Source organism: Catharus ustulatus, chromosome 3, assembly GCF_009819885.2.
Source record: "Catharus ustulatus isolate bCatUst1 chromosome 3, bCatUst1.pri.v2, whole genome shotgun sequence".
NCBI lineage: Eukaryota > Metazoa > Chordata > Aves > Passeriformes > Turdidae > Catharus > Catharus ustulatus.
In genome coordinates, this window is record NC_046223.1 from 29,211,707 (window position 1) to 29,235,614 (window position 23,908).

At 41.9% G+C, this 23,908-nt stretch overlaps 1 long non-coding RNA gene across 1 annotated transcript; it reads left to right on the forward strand.

The window, feature by feature from the left end:
* Window positions 1–3,059: 3,059 nt before the first annotated feature.
* Window positions 3,060–9,266, forward strand: LOC116993304. The gene is made up of 3 exons (XR_004417266.1): window positions 3,060–3,405; window positions 4,837–5,180; window positions 6,429–9,266. It is a non-coding gene; the product is annotated as an uncharacterized LOC116993304 (long non-coding RNA).
* Window positions 9,267–23,908: the final 14,642 nt, after the last annotated feature.

Here is a 23,908-nt window from a genome sequence, read left to right on the forward strand (position 1 = left end):
TTGCGGCCCCGCCTACCCATAATGCATTGCGTGAAAAAACTCGCGTGGAAATAACTCGGGTGGAAAAAACTCGCGTGGGAGGAGCTCACGTGGGCGGGGGGCGGGCTCCCGTGGGGGGGGGGGGGGGGTTCGCGTGGCGGTGGTGTGGGGGGGGCTTGGCTGGGAAGGGGGGTTACGTGGGGGCGGGCTCGCGTTGGGGGGGCCTGCGTGGGGAGGGTGGGGCTGGCGTCGGGGGACGTCGCGTGGTGGTCGCGTGCCGCCATGGCCGTGGCTCGGGGAGAAGGCGGGGGGCTCCGTCCCTGTCTGCCACCACGGGGCAGCGCTGGGCCAGGGAGAGCGAGCCCAGAGGCGGCGGCCGGCCCCGAGCGGCCCCGCCGAGCGGCAGCGCCGGGCTGGGCCACCCGGCCCTGTCGGCAGCCCCGAGCGGGCCGAGCCTGCGCAGCTCGAGCCGAGCCGGTAAACCCCGCCCTGCCACGGTTCTGTTAGTATTTGGCAACTTTGTTGCACGCGGGTCCTCGCTGCGAATGACAGAGCGGCTTATACTCAGGTCCGGCTTATTTATGGACAAAGAACGAAATGTTTGCCAACACCCAGAGATGCAGCTTACAGTCAGTGCAGCTTGTAATCGTGAAATGACTGTACACCAGCATGGCTAAAGCAGCCCTGCCTTGGTCACAGTGCATTTACTTCTCCTTGGCACTTTGGGCCTACAAAAGTAGCCCGCTGCAAGGTACCATCTTATTTTCTGCACTGTAGACACCTGCTAGCATGTGTATTCTGGAAGTGCTGAGCCAAAATTCCTTCCAAATCCTGCCTTGCATACACTCTTGAGACAAAGCTAGAAGATGCCCTTGCCCCTCTTTGACACAAGCTGAGATAACAGCATCCGGTCCTCAGTCCACTATTTCTGCAAAGGTGCAAGCAGCCTTAGCTGCTGGGAACCAGGGACATCTGAATACCCATACCTCCCTGGCCTGGTCTTCACCTGCTAGCCTCACAACTAACGTGTGGGCCTTACACTGTTTCCATACAGCCCTTTCTGTCCCACTACTGCATCCAGTCCAAGTTGGCATGTGAGTAATCTGACTGAAATTGTGTTTGAGGGAGAATGAAATTAGTTCAGGGACTAAAAATAGATATGTTATAAACAAGCTCTGTCACGTTTCTAAAGCACTGACACTATTCCCAACGTAAGGCCAATGAGTTGCACATGAAGTCACTTAGGAAGGGTCTTCTTTGGGTTGGTCTGCTTGTGACTACATAACCATTATTTGCATTTCAACCAGTCTGTTTTCATTCATAGACTGCTCACCATCCATATATAAAGCTTATGTTTCACAGAATGCACCAGGAAGTTGAAAGGCAATGAAATGTGATAATCAGGCAGGGGGAAGGTAGGGAAGGAGGTGCCCTTGGTGCTTTGTTGAAAGTTACAGCGGATGTAGGTGCTGGTGGTAGAGTATTGGTAGGCCCAGAGGAATGACAGTGAGGTGTGAGCAGTGGGGGTGTTCAGGGGTAAAAGCATGCAGACTGCCACTGTAGGAGATGCTCTGTCAAGCAATGAAGAAATCCTGGTTCTTTGGAGTCAAGGAGCTGTTGGCTTTTGGGATCAGGAAAGCTTTCAGATAAAGATCATCATTCTAGAGGTCTCCGGAAAGCCTTACAGAGTGACAGAAACAGCTATAGAGAATTTCGTAGGCAAATGAGGAACAATTACCCATCCCAAACTCTCCAACTGAGGTGCCTATCTTGGTGTCATTCCCTTGTAAATTGAAATGACAGATAAAGTCAATGAAACCAAAACCTAAAGGTTAATGATGCAAAAAACAGCAGGAAAGGCCGGTCATAGCATTACAAAAGGAGATTGTGATTTTAGACCCTATTACCATGTGTCAAATGAGTAATTTCAGTAGGAGTTGTGTATGAAACAACTGGTTTAGGGACAGCAGACCACCAGCTTCCAAAATTATGAAAGTATCAGTGATTTTTGCATGCCAGAAAAAAATGTCTTATGCTGGGCATCCAAATCCAGAGGCCACTTTTAAACGTTGTTTTGTTTTTCTGGTTGAAGTGGAAGAAACATGTCTAACATACAGTTCTTTCCTACAGGCACATTGACTTGAAAGTTAATCATAGTTCTGGCCCCATATGGTTACAGTGAGTCTGCTTCTCTGTCTGTGGGAGTCCTAAAGGATACTTGATAGCTGTCCAAGTAAGTGCTTAAAAATTGAATCATAAAGGCAAAGTCACTAGATAGCATAATCCAGAATTATCCCAAAGGAAATGGAGGTAGAATTAAATCTTTCAAGCCCTCAGCAGTGTCCCATAGATTTCACCTGAAATGGAGATAATTGTATGGCATGCATGAAGTGTTACTCATAGTAGATGTGCACAGAAGATGTACCTTCGTATTTTCTTCAGGGAAATCCTGTAGAAGGATACTTCCTGCTTTGCCATGGACAGGAATCTTATTACATGAGATGCAAAGAAATGTAATCAAAATATTTTTCAGCCATATATCATATCATGTATGTTTTGTTATACTGTATGGGAACTTGGTGTGTCTGTCTGTATTTATGTTTGTTTTGCAAATTCATTTACAAACAGCCAGCACTGTTTCCATACCAGAATCCTTTGATAAGTCAAGGAGAATGGTGCAAGCTACTTACAGTCTCCTTATGTCCTCCCTGTAATCCCAGACAAGATAAATATAGAAATCTCTAGGGCTGAGATGTGAAATGCAGTATTGATGAGCAAATGTGGAATTGGCCTCACTCAAAATATCATTTGGTCAACTGGTGAATTAAGATGGAGATGGAGCTAAGTGAAATCCTGCTGAGGTGGGGAGGGAGAGATGTGTGGTGTGTGTATGCTTCTGGGTCCCTTGCAGGCTTGTAGAAAGGCCAAAAGCAATGAGGTCTGAGACTGTGGAAAGTTTCAAATTATATGAAGCTTAATCCAAAGCTCAGTGAAGCTGAAGAAAATCCCCCATGGTGCATGAATATTGCATGTGTTATGGGACTTCTCTTTTTGAAGAGCAATTACCTCAAATGCAGGGATACAAGAATTCCACTAAACCTCAATCTTACTCTGCATGAAGGTTGCAATGGATAAGAGGGGAGGAAGCAGTTGCTTTTTCTCTCAGGGTGAATATAACAGAGTTAATTTCTGGATCAGTTTCTTGAGTCACATCCAAGGTCTAAACTAAGTTACAAGAGATGAAGAAAAAGTCCATATGCAATACCTGCCATGAGCAACCAGAGAGGGAAACAGGCATGACCTCTTGCCTCGTCCTCACCGCATCTATTCCAGAGCAGCAAACCGTCACAGACAGTAAGCAACTGCATGTCTGTCTTGGATGCAACACATTCCCTCTCTTCTGGAACAAACTGTAAGCATGAAATAGTAAGTAAAACCTTTAGTGAAGATTGAGTTTACAGCCACACATACTAATGCCCTGTGAACAGGAGCCATGTGTTTTGCTTTGTCATTGTAATTGCCAATGGTATTTAGAAGTTGTTCTATCAGCACAAAACCTCACTGCTGCAGCCTGGAAAAGTCTCTGTTTAGACTCCAAGAAGGACTGCTAGCCATATATGTGACCCCTGGGCAAATGATACAGCACAAGTCCATTGTCAAACATGCCAAGTAGGTTCATGGAAATGAGCAGGCTGTAATACACTACCCTGGGAATAAGTAACATGGAATGTGATACCTCTGGGGACCAAATGGTAGCGCAAAATACGCATGCAGAACTGTGAACAAACCAAAGGGATAAGCATCTGTACTTGCAACATGCAATTACTAATTTACAATTACTAATGTCGCACTCAGCAATCATGTTTTAAAATTAGTATTTTTTGTTTAACATGTGGCTGAGGACTGATTTATGATTTGATTTCAACTTCTAAATAAATTGCAGTTATTCTGGTAGTTATTAATCGTGTAAATGGATGTGAAGGAGTTTATCTCACAGTATCCAGCCTGGTTTTTATGGCTGCTATTTTATTCCTCTGTGATTGCTCTAGGATTGACTTTGCTTGCCAATACTTACAACTTAAAACCAAATTTTAATATATTTCTTGGCTTAAGCATAAGATTGAGGGCAGGGGTTGTTTCATTTGTGATTTGGGTGGGATTTTTTCTTCTCTCCATCTTCTGGTTTTTTTCCTATTAATTTCTAATTCAATTGCTCCAAGTCTTTGCTATATTGATCTGTTTCATATTAAAGGAATGATAGCAATTTTCTCTGAATAAGCAACAGTTGGTGATGTGTGTTCTATTTAGGCAAGTAGGAAGAATCCAAGAAGAAACAGTTCTTCCCAGGGAAGGGAGGATCTCAACCTAATGGGGCTGGTGGATAGGAAAATGTTGGCCTTTGCTGACACTGAATCTCTTTTCCTGGAGGGATGCCTCCACTGTGGAGGGCAGCAGCCAAAGCCAGAATCAATATCAGGGATTAAGCAAACCAGAGGAAAAAGGGAATTTCTACTCTGCCTACAGCAGAGTGAGAAGATTGGGATTAGCTGCCTAAGTCAAGGTCAGATGCTCTCCAAGAGAATATTAGAGGTATATCATATGTGGGGAAGAATCATGGAATGGGTAAGGTTGGAAGGGACCACAGTGGCTTACTTCGTCTAATCTCCCTGCAGCAGACCTAATTAAGTAAAGAGCATACACACAAAAAGAATACAAGGACATTGACAAGTAGAAGGTCTCTAATTGCTGAAACAGTTAGAAGCCAGTGGGAGAAATGGGAAGAAGAAATCTACCTGATCGGAAAATGGAGGTGGAGGAGATTATCTCAAGTCTGTCTGGGTTTTGTGCTTCTTGCAGATTCGGGACTCAACAGTTTGCTCACACTACTACCTGAAGGCTTCCCTGGGGCATTATGATGTCCTGATACTTTGTGCAGTTTTCCACCAGCCTCCTGATCTTCTAGGACCAGAAAGCATTATGTGGATCCTGCCTTGTAAGGATCTTGGGATTTTCCAGAAGGCTCTGACCTAGTCAAGAGCAGACTGCATTTATAGTCAGTTTAAACTGAGGTGGAGGAAACCTGGACTTCAGATGCTGGAGATTTTCAACTTCAAAACACCCTTGGATAGACTCTAGCAGGCAGAGCCTAGACAGAGCCTGGGAGCCCCAATTCTTTGTGAGCTTTGCAGTGGTTAATTTTGGTGAGTGGATGTTCTGGGTCCTGTGGGTTTCCATGTACTTTCCTAAAGATTCTAAACTCACAGAATTCAGCAAAGCACATAAATGGTCTTGGGCTTTGCTGCAGTGGGAGGAACTTCAGACTACATTTCTGCAATGCTGTATGAACCTTCCTTTACCCTTCTACCTCCATCCAACCACCAGCCAAAAACTGTGAAATGGGTTCTTGATGTCAGTGTAGAGTGGCATGTGATTCCCTTATTATTTGGGGTGAGTTGAGGCTGTAATCATGAAACCTGGAACTCTGAGGAGAAAGGAGAACATGCAATATTCTTTCAAAAGGTTGCAGAGTTTCCTTAATATCTGCTTCCCAGAGCCATATGGAAAATTCCCTAAGCCACCTAAATGCTTTCCAGAACTTTTACTGCATGGAAGCATCCTCATGACTGTCATGCATACTTTGACTTATAGTCAAAATTGTTATTTCCATTGATAATAATAAGCTGGTTGATTACTGTCATTAATTCCTGGCTGCTAGAAATGGCAAATTTTTTTTTCAAATTTTTCTAATGACAGGATAGGAAATTAAAAGGCTCTACCATTCTTGGACCAAAATACTAGTTAGGCTAGTTCTAAAAATGAGAGAATGGAAAATTATCCTTTCAGCTCTTGAATTTTTTTTTTTAAATATGAAATCACTATGTAAAATGTAATAAAGTAAGTGAACACAATCTTAGTGGCTCAGAGATACAAAGTAAACGTGTAGTACAGTGACTAGTACCAGCCCTTTGGGTAGCTATTGCTTATCTCAGAGTATATTGATGTCTCTACTAGGCCTGAACTGTTAGACATGACACTCTTATCTCGGAGTAGATTACTGCAGTAACTTTTTGCTTTAGGACATAAAAATTTGATCCTTCTGACTTCACCATAGATAAATTTTTATGATACATATCAATTCCCTGCTGTGTACATCAAAACCTGACCATGACCCGACTGTCAATACACAGAATATGAGGATGTTTTGTAGTTCTTTCATACTGCTGGGCTTGCTTTTCTTTCCCAGCACTTATACATGTTTTTTATAAGGGGAGGAAATGATAAGAGCCCCATATTACGCTGAAAGACAAGAAAACTTGAGAGTATTTGTATTGGTCTAATGTGGTGCAGAATAACCTTTCGGAATTGAATAGAGCCATGTTTTTTTGTCTTGAACTGGGGCAGACTCAAAAAATGAATATTGGCATTGCAGAAATTATTTCCACATGCAGGAGCTGCCTAGAAGCACAGGCTGAGGAAAAGGACCCACAAGAGAGAAAAGAGTGAATTTTAAACACCTGGAGGAGAAAATACCAAGAAAACAGTATGTCCTCTTCTGCTGAAGGCTTAATCAACTTTGACCTGAGTCTTCTGGCTTGAGGAATTTTGGATCTTGCTACCTGAAGGACTGACTGTGTGCATTTGTTTCAGAAGGCTTGCCTTTCTGCTGACTCTCTGAGTACTGCTGACTCTCTGACTTCTTTAAAAGAAGACAAGGGCTGGCTCTGTTTCAGCATTGAACTCATTCACTAGTCTAGGCAATGGAGTGGCTCCAAAGAAGGATGAAGGAGAACTGCTAATCATGAGTGAGGATGGTGGTAGGGATGAACCTGGTTATCTTCACTGAATGTTTTGGAGGGAAAGGTTTTTGTCTGAGAATGAAGACTGTCAGGAGACCTGGTAGCAGCTAGAGAAAATAGCGTGAGTATAAAGTTGAATCCAAGTTCTTCTAAGAGGGAAGACAGTGATAGCACAGGACAAGAGACATCAAACACAATGTGTTTGGAAATTCTCATGTGTTATTAGGATTTTTTTTTCACTGGAAGGGTGATGTAGCACTAGAATTGATGACAGGAGAGTCTGCAGGATCTCCCACCTCAGAGATAACCAGATGTTGACTGGATGAAGCCCTGAACAAATGTGACCTCAGCAGGCCTTACTCTGAACAAATAGTTTTCCCAAATAACCCTATGGAGGTCCCTTCCAGCCTGCATTATTCTGAGATTCTGGGTCAGATCCTACAACTGGCAATAGAAGGACCTTGGGTATCATGCTTGAGGATGGAGCAGCGTGAGTGTCTGACTCATGATTAGGTTGGAGTCACTCATGAATTCAGTGTATTTCATGACAGAATGTCAAATTCTGTGGAGAACCTGACAGCTACAAACTTTCTGAATCTGCAAGGCAAGAAATTATTTGCTGACTCATATCACTAATAAATACTGGTATTTATCCTATCCAGCACTGTCAGATGATCCCTTTGAACTTTTCATGATGCTTTACACCAAGGCAAAGAGCTTAGTTCCTGTGAAAAGGCAAAGGTATTTTTTGGGCCAAATTTTCAAAGCCTCCAGTTCCTCATCTGAAACTTGGTAGGCAGGGAAAAAGAGTCAAGCAAAATGGCAGTGGGATGGATCAAAGCAAATGCTCTGGGCTACACCCTGCTCTTGAGGGATGTTCTGGGGACAAAGATGTCTGTTGGTACTTCATCACAATGGTAATGCTCTACATTGCAGTGGTAAGTTGACAGATTGCTATTTACATCAATATTTTCTGCTGAAAAGCAAAATTCAAGGAGCAGCTCTGATATTTTAACTTATTTTTGTGGGAACATGGCCAGCATTGCCCATAATTCATACTATGGTATGACTAGGACTCTGGTATGTCACACAGCATTTCAAAACTGAGACTGACAACTTCTGAAATTAAGCTTAGTTAAGCATGTGTTTTGTTAACTATATTATGTACCCACAGCAGCTTTTTATAACTGAAGAACAAGATGACTTCTCATTATCTAGCTAGATAAGTGCCACTCGCAAAAGAGCAGAAGTTTAATTTGGTCAAAAATCCCTGTTTCAGTTATATTCAAAATGCAGAATTTCATGGAGATTTGTTTTCATTTGCATTTCCATAGCATAGAAAGGTGGCTGGAGGAACCAACAGTAGTACCTCAGATTGCTGCAGCAGCTGCCTCTATGTTTGTGCCCCAAAAACATTTCCTTGTCTCATCGTAAGTGCCTGTTTGTGCCCTGCATGCAGTTTGATCACTCCCATCATGCAAAGCCTGGCAGAGATGTGGTATTTCCTACATGAACTGCCATATCTTCCCAGCTCACAAGTGAAAGGCTAAACATTAAGCAGAGACTAACAAGATTTCAGTTCTGCAGCACATTTTAATTTTCAGCAGTTTGTATTCTGCCATATACCCAACAGTCTTTCCTAAGGGAAAAAAGCAACATAATTAACATGGGGTAAATTTCATTCAGTGTACTCTGTTTCCTTCCATTATTGTATTTGCCAGAGGTGCTATTTAGCAAGAAGTTTTCTCACGTTATTTTGTACAATCCAAGTGGTTTTAGTTTGTCGGGGGGGTTGTTTTGTTTTGTTTTGTTGGGGTTTAATTTGTTTTCAGGAAAGCACTATTTTAGAGGTTACATTTTCTGAAGCCATTGGATTTAAGTCATTTTAGATACATAGTAAAAAGGGAGGAGACAGTAAGAACTAAGAAATATTATTTTTCCCAATACTGGTAAGAACATCCTCATCTGAGTCCCATTAGAGAAGTAACCGCCTACATTAATAAAATAAACCAATATACAATTGCTACCAGTCTTAATGCAGGGGCTGAATGACCTAATTTAGTAATTCATTTATGATGTGTTTTAGTAGTGTGGCTTCTCTTGTGTTACCTGAGTAAATAGAACAGATGCAGATGCTTGCTAGAGATTTAGAGTCTCATAATTTTTTCTTTACAGTCTAACCTGGATATCCCTTATAAATTCACTGGTCCACACTTACTGGACTCAGTCTTCAAAGTGGGCATGAAAGCTAGAAATGCAATATTTATACTTACAGATCCAACTGTTGTAACTCATATCAGTTGAACAGCAAGAATAAGCTAGAGAAACAGGAGTAGAGCATAAATCATCTCTTTTATTAATAATTTTCCACTGTCTTTAATGAAGCTGTCTTCTTTATAATCTCCGACATCGTGAAAAGTTATTACACTGTCTTTGTAGAGGCCTTTTCAATCTCTTGCAGATCTACAGTAATTTCACGATTACAAGCCGCACCATTTTGACCAAAGTTTTGGTGGAAACCCGGAAGTGCGGCTAGTAATCCGGGGCGGCTAATATATTAACAAAAATGTGATATCTGCTCTTACCTGGTACCGTGCTGGTCCTGTCCCGAGCAAAAGTAGTTTGAAATCCATGGTTTCCCATTGTTCTGACGATGAACCAATCAGAGAACAGCTTATTGCCTGCCTGTGGATGACGGCCTTACTGAGAGGTGAGGGTTGTTATCGGGGTGAGTTACCTCGGTGAGTTACCTCGGCAGTTTGATAAAAGTGTGTGATATTTCTTTGTACTTTTAAAAGTGTTTTCAGTCTTGTGTGGCTGGCTGTCCTTGTGCGGCTGCACAGCTGGCCATGCTCGCGCGGATGAGCGGGGGGGCTGGGCTGGCACGGATGCGGGGGTGGCTGGGCTGGCGGGGATGAGGGGAGGGGCCGGGCCGGGCCGGGCCAGGCCATGCTCATGTGGATGAGCAGGGTGGCTGTGCCGGCACGGAGGAGCGGCTCCACTCGGAGCTCGGCTGCCTGCCCGCGCGGCTGAGCGGCTGTTTAAAGGCAATGCGGATCCGTTGGGAATGCTCGCAAAATGACCACACTTTTGTTCGTGTCTTTTTCGGCTTGTAAATAAAACTTGCAGGGTACGCTGCCGCAGCTATTGTCTGTGTCTTTTTTCACTTGGAAATAATATTTCCAAGGTCGGCACCTGCCAGTAAGCCCCGGCGATCCCGCGATTCTGTTACTAAATGACGATTTTGTGAAAGTTTGCCGCGAACAAAAGTGCGGCTAATAATTGGGTGCGGCTTGTGTATTGACAAAGACATCAACGTTGCTGACACCCCGGAAATGCGGCTTATAATCAGGGAGGCTTTTAATCGTGAAATTACTGTAATTACCTAATTGAGGGACAACTAGTTTAGAGATGAACAGAATTTTTGCTTTGTGGTTTGTTTTTTCTGTGGTTCCCTCTTAGATTTCTGTATTTTTTCTTTATGAGGGTATCTATCTCCCATGGAAGTTGACTGTGTGCTTTGAAGTCCATTTGCTGAGGATGCTGAGTAAAAGCTGCTATGTCTAAATAAAAGAGATCCATGAAAAAATCCAGTAGCTAATCCAGTTCTTCAGAAACAACCAATGAAAGGAAATAAACGTCACTCTTCAGCCTCTGTGCCAGGAGGGTTCTCAGATGAAGGCAGGCAGTGCTTGTGTCTTGAGCAAATCCCTGAGTGTGCTGATGGCTGGTCCAGTCTCACAGCAAAGCTACTGGACACGGGCCACCAGCAATTTAGGCAGTATGGCACCTGTGTAAAAGGCAGCTGAGATGCTGGAGTGGGCAGAGATACCACAACATCCTTCTGTGCTTGAGAACAGTCACAAAACTTTCCAGGGGAGTGGGACCCGCCAAGGGTGACTGCTCTCACCACTGCTCAGCATCATCTCTTTGCCAGTGGAAGAAATTATGACATGTGTCTCAAGACTTGTTTTTTTAACGCCAGTAATGTAATTTCTTCCTCTTTCAAAATTGATTCATTTGAAGCCCTGACTTGAAGCTGGTTTTCCATGAACATATTAATTTTTTTAGAATGAAGTCAGGTTTTCCAATTGCCGTCTTGATTAGTCTGATGAATTTTCCTCCTTTCCTGTCATCAAATGCACTTTCCCAGAGGATGAGGAGGTTCATCTCTGAAGAAAAATTATTCTTCTGTGACAGAAAAAGTTTTAAATTAAGATTTTGAAAAAGCCTAATGATTATGGGGTTCTCAATATTTCAGGTACTCGGTTCAAAACATTGTAAAGTGACAGCAAATGTTGATTACCTATCCTCTGTTCCCTGATGCTATTTATTTGTGGTTCTAAATTAGCAAACAAGACTATCATTCATTTTTGACCCAAAACATGTGTCAGACATTCAAACTTCTAATTCTGCCCCAGTTCAGAAGGCCGTCTTGAATGTTTCCAAGCATGAAGTTTAAAACACACAGATAAATACTTGGCTCTTTTTAATTGCTTCTTGTTTTCTGAACTTGCCAGGTTTGTGTTTTCAATCTCATTCTTTTTGGAGATAGACTTTCGTCTCCTCTTGCTTTCTAACTAACTAGCTAGGTTAAGGTGCTAAAAAACCTTGCACAACAGAAAGAACTTTACTAAATAGGGTAACTCTGCCTACAGCCTTGGCCTAAGCACAGAGACCAGAGCCTACACTCACCTTGACTCTACATCCCAGCTAACACCAACTAGTCACTGTACAAGGGAGGTGGCAGATACTTTTCTGTACTTGCAAATCTTAATCTTTCTGCACAGCATCTCCTGTGATCCAGACTCAGTCCCTGTGGTGCCCAGCTGCTCATTTCTGCCCAGACATTCTGCAGGTCTCCATCATGTGTCTCACCTTTCCATGGGAAAAGGACTGGGGGAGGTAACTTCCATGCTTCACATATAAGGTACAAATTATATTGCTTTTTACCTGTCCTGTTTAATATAAATCAAATGTTTCCTTTTTGTAGATTTATTATTTATTCTTGCTAGAATATGGTGATGTTAATGTTCACTTCCTCCCTAGGCTTGAATACCCAAAACCACAGTGTTTTCACCAAGTATTCCTCAAAGAATAATTCAGTATCAGAAATCCTCCTACAAATCCTACACTTATGCACATGATCAGCCCTGACAATCCACTGCAGACTGCAAACAGCCAGAGACAGGATTCCAGTTAATGTCAAATTGCTCATTTTCTCTCAACTCCATACAAATGCCTGTCATGTTGCATTACATGTAAACAACTGAGAAACTTAATGACATGCCATTCAGTCAAAAATCCATATGGCTTTTCAGTCTGAGCAGATTAACTGCAGTTTGTAACAATATAAAGGGGCTCAATTTGATTAGAGTTTCTATTGTTCTTTAAGATAAAATATTTTATGTGAATGTAATGCCAAGTTTTCTGCTGCCACGACTTTATTGACTTCTGTGGAATTGTAAAAAACTCATCTAAAATCCATAGTTTATCACTGTTGGTGTGCTGTTACAGTAAATAAATTTTATAAACTGCTGTAAATTATATACGCCAGATCAGATTCCAGGCCCCGTGGAAATGTCATTGTCAATGAAGCGAGGCAGTGAGAATATTTGCCTTTGGAGATGACAATTCTGAATGAATCTTTTGAAGGGTTTTTCTACTTCCATTTTTTCAGCCTCCCTGTCTTCTTCTTGATGTCTTGCTCTTAAAATCTGCTTGTAATTCTCTTTAGTTTCATTTCTGTGTACTCTAGGGTTGTTTCTCTATTCTTGCTTCAGACATTGCTTCGGTGTTCTGTAGGAATCCCATAAACCCAAGCCCAGTAGCCCTGCAACACAAGTTCTGCTCGCTGCCAATAGGAATAATGTGAGGAATTTCCATGAAACCTCTCTGAGTATATCCCTCACTGAACAATAGGTTGTTGTACCTCAACCCTTTAGGAACTTATTTTTTTTTTAAATCTCCAGCTACTCTTCTCTCTTTTTCAAAAACAAAATATTACAGAAAAGATATTTAAGTGGATAATGAATGCATGGTTTGCTTTGCTTTGTTTGTTTGTCTGTTTTGATTTTGGGGTGTTTTTGGTTTGTTGTTTTTTTTTTCTTTTTGGGTTTTTTATATATATATATATGTATTTATTTTTTTTTAAATACCAGCTTTCTTTAGTTTAGTTTTCTTTGTATAGTTTTCCAGTTTGCAGAATAACATGTTTGGAGGTGATCATTGCTCAGAGAGGTCAGAAGTTGTTTGTGGTGTTTTGAATCTCATGGAACTGCACTGGGAGAGGGATTGAAAGTTTTTGGCAAGTTTTTGGGCTTGCCAATGCAATTTCATTCTGTCCATGCTCCTGGACTAAAAACAAATATTCTGCGAAAATTGCTAATGTCTGATTGTTTGGCCTCCTATTGAGTGATCAATATTTCAGCGTTTCACTTCTATAGGACTTGCACATTCGAGAGAGCAGGAAATGTTTTTAGTGTAATATTAGCAATATTTCATTTAACTGTTACAATACTGCCTGACACAGGGGACCAAACCAAAAACACTATATGGAAAAGTACAAGCTGCTGCACTTTGAACTGAAGCAGTGTGTATTGGAAAGAGGAAGCATGTAATTCATATCACCAGTGGGATATGTTTCATACAGATCACATGAAACTGGCTGCAGAACTGAAGATGTTTAAATCAGCATTGTAAAATCCTGAAAACTTGTTAAAAATGAGGAAAAAATTACCTTATCAAAATACGGAGTCATTTCTGTGATATGTGTAGAAATCCTTTCTATATAGATTATTCATTCCTGTCCATTTCTCTCATTTCTCTAAGACTTTTTTTTTTAATATATCCATTCAGAGGGAGTATAAGCTTTTAATTTTGATGGGAGAGATTTTGAAATACACTATTTTCACACTGTGTGTAATAGCATGATTAGGAGGACAATTACTGCAAATTCTTTCATTTCTTGGTGTGAAGATCTCCAGAGGCAGCAGGAACCACTATTGTTACCCATGTATTTTGTCACTTGAGGGTTGGGGTTTTTTTCCATTTTGTTTATCTAGCCTATCTGCTTGTAAGCCATCACTCCTTAAGAAGTACAGTCTCGGTCTCAGATTTCAGTCTCGGATTTGGGTGACCTAATTACTTTGATGATTATTGAGGCATGGTACAATATGCTTCTCCCATGAGAATGTTTAGCTTTTCTTAAGTCAGAGGCTGTTGGAATTTAAAAAAAAATCTGATAGAATCAGATTTTCATAAAATAATAATAAAAATCACCACTCATAAAGATTTTTCAGCATAAAATTTCAGTGGGTTCTTTCAGTGTAATTTGAAAGTTACTGACAATTTGTGCAAGTAGATGAACAAAATCCTTTTATAACCGTTGTAGGTAGAGCGTGAGGCTACTGGAAAAAATAGACTCTATATTGAATTTTCTTTAACTGAATTTCCTCAAAAGCAATCTGGGTTAACAGGTCATGAGGTGACTCCATGGGCAAAATAAGATATGTAGCAGAAAACAACAGAAATCAAAACTAAGAGGAATGAGGTTTTTTAGACCTATTCCAAACCTTGATTATCTCCAAACCTTGCCAGTCCAGAAGAGTTTGCTATACTATAGAGCAGATGTAACCAGAACACTTATTTGTCACAATCACTACATCTGAGTGTCAGTAACTGTGTAAACAATGGATTATGTTTTCTTCTCTCTCCAGATTCTGCTTTGTCTGCTGAATGGGGAGTGGATCATTAGTGGAGCACAAGTGCTACTAGGGTGACCAAAAGCTGTGGTGACCTAACCAGCCTCTGAAGTTCTGAAGTCCCTGATGAGGTAGCCATGAGTGCTGTGTGAGCACCCTGATGGCAGGCAGCACTCGGAGTTGCCATCAGCCACTGGTCCTTTAGTGCTTCTTCAGGCAAGTGATGCAAGCACTTGTGTGTGAGAGCAGATATCCTTTCTCTGCTTCTGCTGTAAGAGCAATGTAGACACTTGGGTGAGCTCAACTGCCCCACATTTCAGGCCAACAAGCATTTCAGGGACAGCTTCAAAAGCTCCAACCAATGACAAGGTGGGTACAGGAGACCAGATTTCCTGTCTAGTCTTGCAAAAATAAGATTTTTTTTTTCTTCTGTTTTCATTGGGATTTTTTTTCTTTAAAATAGACAAGAAACGTGGTGGGTTGTTTTTTTTTTTTTTTTTAAATAAGAAACCTGAAAATCAATGCTTAAAATCAATAAGCTACAATTCCTATGAGAATGGCCTATGTGGAGCAGCTGGGTTTATATCCTCAAGGGAGAGGCTGGAGAAAGTCAAGGAAAAAACTAGGAGTACATGATTGTTTCTGTCTTAATTCACAGATCTGTTTGCCATCAATGCTATCATTGTGGTGGTGACATGAACTGTTACAGCTAAGAGCGAAGAATGCAGAAAGTAAGGGGTTTGACCCTACAGCTTGAAATACTCAAAGGTTTAGTGTTCTGAGTAAGGCGATAATCCAAAGCCTATAAAGGCAGAAGAAAAACAGCCTTTGGCTCCAGTGGGCATTGCATCAGGCCTGCAGATGACTGGCAATCAGCAGATTTCATACTGTGTAATCTGTATGAAAGAAGCATTAGTTCTCCAACATACAGTCAGCTGAGGAGGAATAAGACATGCTGTGTCTTTGCAACTCACCCTTCTGGCCAGCAGACATCCCTGTCACTGCCGGCAATGTAGATATTCTTGCACAACTGGTGGAAAGACATCTAGCTCTGCTTTGCAACTGCTGCTTCCTGCTAAGCTATCACCAGAGAAGGAATTAGCAGAGATTCCATTGTCACATACCTCAAATCTGAGCCCTGGGTTATATTTAAATGAGCACAGGAGAGAGACTGAAGGCTCTATGACCCCTGTGAATTGGGGGACTGGTTTTTCTAAACTGGAGGGCGAATGTCAGAAGATCAGGTTACAAATGTCTACCCGTGTGTTTTCACTTTGTGGTGGGTCACCTGGAGTTCAGGCTTTGTAAAGTCCAAGGAGGTGGTTCCAGAGCATTTTAAGCACTTCAGCAATTCCTAGCACTGGTGGTCTCAATTTGGGAAGGATTTCCTAATATGTCTGAAAGCCAAAATCTTCTTTGCTAATTTAATAAAGAAGAGTGAACCAGTGAGCAAGTCCCTAGAAGATAAACTAATTTGTTATATAATCCCTTTTTAATGTGGAGAGTTAAGGTGACGGCAAGATGACTACATGTTTAATTTTCCAAATAATTACTGGCGAGTATTGACATTAAAGGTGGGAGAGAGCAACTTAATTTCTCCTTGTTTTTTTCAGCACGTGCCAGACTGTTACTTCACACCAGTGAGAAAAGGCTGTAAGTTGTATATTCCATATGCATGAAGTAACAGTTGGCACAAATCACCAAAAGGAGAAAATTAAAAACCACTAAAGCCCAGCAACCCAAACTGTCACTTGGTGACAAGTTTTTTTTAGTTTCTCTGCTAAAAAATGAATTTTAAAAAATAAATTAAGGCCTCAAACAGAGTACTCTACGTGAGTAAATCTGGGTCTCTGGTTAGGTTCTCCTCAATGCAAATAATATGTGAGAAGGCAGCAATAGCCTCGGTTTTCCAAACTCCTCCTCTACACCTTTGTGAACTGCTGTCAAAGGCAGCCCCAGAATGGGACAGGGGAGGATGACAGCACTTAGGTTGGTCCTTTCTTCTGCTGGCACTCTTGGCTATGAAAAAACTGTTCTTTGCCATTGATAGGGAAGGAGGTGCTTAGAGTTTCTTTGCCATGTAAATCAGGATAATGGAGTTTTATATCTTCCCTTTGCTGGCATTATTGAATATGACCCAAAACAGCTGGAGGTAGCTGCATCTGCACAACTTCCTGCTAACTCATGTGTCCTTACATAGGCCTGGGATAGGCCTTTGGCCATGGCTGCCAGTGCTTGAGAGGCACAAAGGGGTTTTAATGTCCTGCCCAGCCCCCTGCTCAACCTGCCCAAGGACCTGCTGCCCGTGTCAGCTCCCTGAGCCCACCCACTTAGTGATGCTGCAGAAGGGCCAGGCTCCAGCTGCCCACAGCCCTGCCTGGCCAGGGCCCCATAGAGCCAGACCCACATCCCATCCTGTCACCAGAGGCTGTGTGGTGCCCTGGCAATGGCCATGGGTTACAGGAGTTTTCCCACATGCTTTCTCTTCAAGATGATGTCCTTTGCTCAAGGGATTCCATGACCATCTAAGTCTTCCCTGTCACTTGCATAAGTACACATAGGAGTAAGTATACTTATTGAGAGTCAAGCCATGTGTATGAAATATGGGATAAAGCATACAGAAGTATTATATATTCTTACTCTAAAGTTGCTTTCCTGTCCTGCAATCTCCCTTTCTCTCCCTTTCCCCTCTAGTTTGATGTCTACAGGGAAGAAGAGAAGCTGGGGGTGAAGTGAGGCAGCCTGTAAAGCAAAGAATGACAGGCAAGTCCATATCAATAATTAATTTCAGTATGTTTCATATCCAATCACTCAGGAATAATAAGAATTTACTCATTTACTCCTATTTTGTTGATGGCTAGAATATTACTTCTAAGCCAAAGCTTTTGTGTTCAAATCACTCCCTTATTTTATTTTAAAAGAAATAATCTATTTTTGCAGTTTGACAAGTTTCTTATTTTCAGACTGTTCATTTTCTGTGTGGTTAACTTTAGGCTTCCTAGAGCTGACAGCTTATTGTCTCACCTTATGAAAATTACGCATGACTTCTGGGACTCATCTATCAAAAGGAGAGAGCACACAACACTCTGAGAAGCTGGCACCTTCTCTCTAGTTATCCTGGTTGATGGATATTCAGTGAAACTATTAACTGCAAGTGACTTACATCTTTACAGGTATGGGACTGTATTGTCTTTATTTGCTGTGTTTAAATGGCAGATATTACCCCTGTGTAGTGCCCTGGTTTAACTTTTTCTTTGGTCTGGTGGTTCCAAATGCAGCTGGCTATGTTCTCATTGGACATCATGTGCCTGCAGAAGTAATGACTGTAGGTGAATGTTTCAAGTTCCCCTTATCTCACATTCTCTGAAAACTGTCTCAATTCAGGGTTTATGCCTTTCACTTAAACACACTTAGCTCTAAGTACTTAATTCCTATAATTTCATTGCACAGGGGTGGATTTCAGTGCCTACTCCAGTTCATGGCTTGCCAGCACTTCAACAGTTTCTTTTGCAGTGGCCAGATAAAAGTGAGGAGCCAGCCCTGACAGTCCTGTGCCTGGGGGTGTGGTTTGCTTTCTGGTAGTGATGGACAATGCTATTCAAGCCTTTCATGATACTCCCAACATAGAGATTGATAGGGCCCTAGTTCCAGCTGCTCACTGAGGAATAAGGAAAGGTGCTCTCCAGAAACCTAGGTCTGACCTACAGGGAAATAGGAGAGGGAAAAATTCCCCTACTTCCTCTGGTTGTGGCTACTGGTAGCACCATGCTCTGCTAGCACACGTCACCCCAGCAGCACAGTAGGCATCAAGCCTTTATGCTGTGGCCATAATACATCAATCTGCCATCACATCCCTTCCAAATCCTATACCACCACCCCCAGTCACCCATACACACTCTTCTCTACTGTGCCTCCTTCCAGCACCAGCTCACCCTTAAGAGTATGTTTAAGGGCAGCTCAGAAAGTGAAAAGAGAGGTAAGGCATCGTTCATCTTGTTTATGGTCTGACTGAGCTAACAAAGTCTGAGCATCTTGTCCACACTGGGATAAGGTACTAAGAAATAACTGATCGCAAGAATAAGAGAAAAATAAATAGGCCAAATACATCTGAATGGTAGAAATCATCTTTGTGGGTGATGCCAAAATGTAATGGGATGTGTTGAAGTGTGGCCAGTGATAGACTCCAGTTTCTCACTCCAGTTACAAAAGAGGGAAGTTCAGAAGCTGTACCTGTCCTGGGAGGAGGACTTGTGAGGTAGTGTATAATAATCTGTATCAAACTGAGACTCTTCAGAGAGTTTTTAGCTGGAATATGGAAATATCTTTGGAAGCTTTATAATAATTGAATTTTACAGGAATTTGTATGCATTAACATTTTTTTTCTATGGCAATGCAGAAGATGTTTGACTTAGGATTAGCTGCCACTGACTTCCGAAGAATTACAAAGCCCAGCTAATAAATGACCTTGATCAGATGGCACACCTCACTCTTGTCCCCCTGTGGTCCTGTTCCAGTCTGTTTCCAGCCGAAGCAGCTGCTGGGGCAGAGAGAACTGCTGTGTCAAATTGGCAGAGCTGTGACCAGCTTTATTTATAAAGGCTTGTGATAGAGCACTGTCTGCTATCATTTGTACCAGGTAAAAATATGATATGAGTTCTTAGCCCAGTTCTTGTCCTTTTGTGCTGCTGCAGCAAAAGAAAGGAGTCAGAAAACTGCTCTCACTGATAAAGTCACTCTGTAAAGGAATAGCTTGGCTTGGGCAGCCCTGGGCCCCTGCTCTGCTGCTTGTGCTGGCAGCATAACTGAGGGCCTCTAGGAGTGTGGTCACCCAAAAACTCTGGGCTGCTGGCAGGGGCTGTGGCTTGGCTCTGCAGAGGAGCCCTGTGGCTGCTGTCTTACCAGCTGCTGGCAGTTTTGGACAAGCTGCATTTGTGCCCCTATGCCACCTCGATTTTAGATGTGGCCATCTGGAATGGCTAAAACTGAGGTGAAAAACTGGACTAATTTTTTGTCATGTGACTTTTAAGTTGCTTAGGTAATGATGGACAAGTTAAGTCATGGGGGAAGGGCACTAGTCAGCCACATTGAGAATCACTCTTTCTGAACATGGGTGGTATCTTTTATGGCACTGCTTTGCTGTTTTGTGCAAATTCCCAGCTCTTTAGAGATCCAGTCAACTATCAGACAAAAGGACCCTCACATTGTATGCCAGTCTGGGTACATACTTGATGTGAATGAATACAAAGACCTATTCATCACTCCTAGTGCTCACATAACTGACAGATTAAATCACTCTCTGGCTGTGAAGATGACAGTGGCCCAATAGCTAATGCTGTCTAACAGTCTCCATTAGAAGACCTTGTATCTGATTGTTTATAATTTTGCCAGACTTCAGCTGCTTGAGCTGGATTTTCCCATGCCATATGTCACCAGAAACGGAAGGTTTGTGTGTGGAAGGGCCTAGATGAATAGTCATGGCGTTGCCAAGCTCATGTATCACTGAAAAGTCACTTGAACACAAGTTTTTAGGGAATAACTGTACATTTCTCCTCTCTTGAGGGAGAAGAAGAAACATCTGGAGTTATATGCTCCCCAGTGGTTTGTGTTCAGGCTGAAGTTGGAGCTGCTGCTGAACAGCCTGAATGCAAGAAGTTCCATGTCAAATGCTGTCAACTTGCTAGATGTTGTTGACTCTTCTAACCCTTTGCAATGTCTTTTGAGGCTGTACTTTGTCCACTGACATACTTAGTTCCATATTGTACCCATGTTTTGACAGATGTTGTTTTAAGCAGGCTGAGGTTGTGCTACCAGGGATCACATCTAATGGTTTAAATTTGAGCACAGGTTTATGTATATGTGATGGCTTTACAGCTCTCCTCTGCTCAACCATTTCCTTCTTTACTGCTGTCCAGTTGTATTTCTGACCAGCAATCCCTGTCATATAGGATGAGATTTTCAAATCTCTGTGCTGTTCTGAGTACCAGGCTGAAGTTGCTTGCTCCTATACATGAATTAGCTTAGCAGCTTTTAGAATGACTTTTATCTGGCTCACTGAATCAATGCTGGTACTTTTTTCCTCTGCATTTCCAAACAGCACTGCAGAGGTGAACAGGAAGAGCTTTCAGGCTGAACAGTCCCTAGGTGAGGTGTTTGTGTTGGGAGGACAGTTGGTCACCAGAAATAAGTGCTATAGGTGTGGATCAGGGATGGGATAGGCTTAGAGGACCTAAAGTATCTTTGAGAATTATGTGTATTTCTGTGAGTAGTATTTGCCCATGACAGCTCAATTGCACACTGGGTGGAAATCTGCTGTCTGGCCTGCAGCCTGTATAACCCTTCCCCGTTCCCTAGAGAGACTTTTATTAAGTGAGCTCTACAAGGACCTAGAAAGGACCTGTACTTGTCACAGAAATCTGAAAAGGGCAATCTGTAAACTCCCCAAGGGGAGTTTTTCCTTAACCATTACACAAAACAGAAAATTTCCAGATCTCAGTAAAAACTGTGTGTGCTTGTTTTCCCAAACTGGGCAATTTGAATTGTAGGAACTATTGCCTAGGAACTATCTAGAGGCAGAGTTTATAAGCACACAGAATATTTTCATTTAACTACCTGCACTACTGGATCATCATATGATTTAGAGCTCTGACAAACCTGAACTCCCATTAAACTAGATAGCTTGGGTCCATTATCCCAGGAAGACTGTTCCGGGTGGCCTGCCAACAACAGCTGGCCATTGACTGAGCTCTGCTTTTAGAGTGGATTTTGCAGCATGCTGTGGTCTGTAATGGCAATGCCATGGTGTTGCAGTACCTTGGTTGGCTAATTTAATGCTTTAGTTTGGTGAGTCAATGCCATGCTGCAGTTTTAATAAGGTCTGTGGTAGAGGCACATCTGCAGTCAGAAATTGTCATCATTCTGCACTGCCAGCATGGTGTAATACACTGCACAGATCCTCAAGCCAAATTTTTAGAAAATTAATCTGGATCCTATAAACATTTTAATGGGTGGAAGCAAAAATACTTGCATGACCTGACAGGTTTTTTTGTCTCCTAGGTACAACCTCATATGGAGGAAGTGGTCTTTTCCCTTAGTGACAATAAAAACACTTCATATTTTTGCTGCAATGGAAAGATCGTGTATTATATAGATCCCACTGAGCAGTATTCAGCAAGCATCAAATGTCTTTAAGTTTCCATTATAAACTTGACTTTATTCCTATTCCTCCCTTTGCCAAAATTAGCCCTATCCACCTACAACTTCACAGGCATAATCTTATTCTGGGACAGATTTTTTGGAAGAGCTGAAGGAAACTGGTCAAGGTGTTTAAGAGAGATGATGGCTAAAAAAATTAGTTCATCTGCTTGGAGAGTTTCCTAAAGACTTTTTGGCTTGTCACATCCTGAAAATTCATTTGCCTAGAGATTCAAAAAGTATTTCAGATCTGTTGGTCTTGGCTAAAAATGGTGCCTTAGAATAGTTTTAGGCTGTCTGGTGACAGAATTATTTGGGTACTGAAAGTGGTCCCTGCCTCCATGTGTTATGTGCTTTTTGGAGATCTTAATTCAACTAGCCAGTACCAATGTGTTTATAAATTCATGGTGGCAATGTAAGGTTTCTAAACAATCTGCATGTATCCTGTACAGGCATATTCTTTATCTGAGACTGATGCTGCCTGCAGGTACTGCTGTCTAAAATCTTCACCTATATGTGTCCTGATTCCCACTGCAATCCATGCTGAAATTGACAGCATGGCTTTACAGTCCCTTCTGCACATTCCCTGGAGGCCTTTTTCAAAGGGAACAGAATTCAAAATTCAGTCTACTCATCTCTGGTTTTTACTGGGTCAAAAAATTCATACCTGCAATGATTTGTGCCAATGTGGCTGCAAGCCACACATGATGAGACTTAAGCCAATATTATTTTTCAGCATAAGTGTTTTGGGCTTATTTGTGGTTTTATGACAAAGTTCTGAGGCATAATAATCTATTCTTAAATAGAATTTATTGCAAAATATGTGCACAGAACTTTCTCATAATCAGGAAATGTTTAAATATGGTTCTTAAAATATGACCAAAACCATAGGCAAACATTCATTAGACTATTTTCAGCATCCCTCACTTTAAGAAGAATGTGATGTCTGCAAACAGTACAGTTCTGCTATACCACTGCACTGATGTGGTCTCCCTGGATGATTCCCTGAGCTTGCACTGAAAGTTATTGCACAGCAATGTGAACAGTAAAGTCTGCCCTACACATACCACTGACAATGGGAATGGAACATGTTCTGTGAGACCTTGGGTTTGGTTAATGATGTTCCCAGACTTTGACATTTAAACCTTGATCGTTCTGAGCTCCGGACCTCAGTTGGTTTCATTGTTGTTGAAACCAAGTCCCTGATCTACAAACTGCTGGAGCCTTGTATGTATTTGGGAAAACTATGACATTGTTCTTTCTGTATTTATTATTCTATCAGCTTCTGTTATTGACAATTTGAAGCGGGCTCTAAGGCTAGATGGACCTTGGTTTTGAGTCAGTATGGATGTTCTTACACTATATTCTAGTGTCAGCAAAAATAGTTGACTATTTGTTGAAAATAGGTCTAGGAATTTAGTTTGTCATCTTAAAGACTTAACAGTCTTTACTATTTTGTTTTGGGGGTTTTTGGTTTTTCTCTCTGTGCTCTGGAGCTACGACTTGAATCCCAAGTGAAGCACTGTCTTGTATCACTTCCAGCTCTTGACAGTCACATTTTGAATGTGCTCAGTAGAAACTAGGAAAGGTTTCGCACCTAGGTGCTGGTGACAGTGATCATACCCTGACAGGACTGAGCATGAGGCTGCTAGTTGCAGACTTCTCTGCCATACAACACAGGAACTGAGTGCAGCAGGACTGTCTCACTGGCCATTGTCTTCTGGGATTGAAAAATGGCATGACTGGAAGGCAGAAGTACTGAGTAAGTTTACAGGAGAAACTTTTCAAGAAGGAAAATGGGTTGTAATGGTAAGATGAAGAAATGGAAAACTGGTATCTAGATGGATTGGTTGAAAACCGGAATATGGCTGGGTGCATGATAGTCTGCAGAGATGATAAAGAGAAGAGGAAGGCTTACAGCAGAGAGTAGGACAGTTTGTATGATCTTGGGGAAGATTTTCCTGAGACCTGGAGCTAAGCACAGGCTCCTTGTGTTCAGGTCCTGTGTGCAGCTCTCAGCTGTGAATCCCATCATAAGGGACTTCTCCCAAACGAAGTCCACAAAGATATTGAGAGTCATTGACTCTCTCAGAGATAGGCTTTCACTGGAGGAAATCTGGAAAAGTCATTAACTCCATCTTTCTATCCCACAATCAAGTTGTAATCACGTCACCCCAAGCTGAAGTGTCTTACTTATCATTGATACAGAAGTTTTGTCCAATGTCTAATCCAAATCTC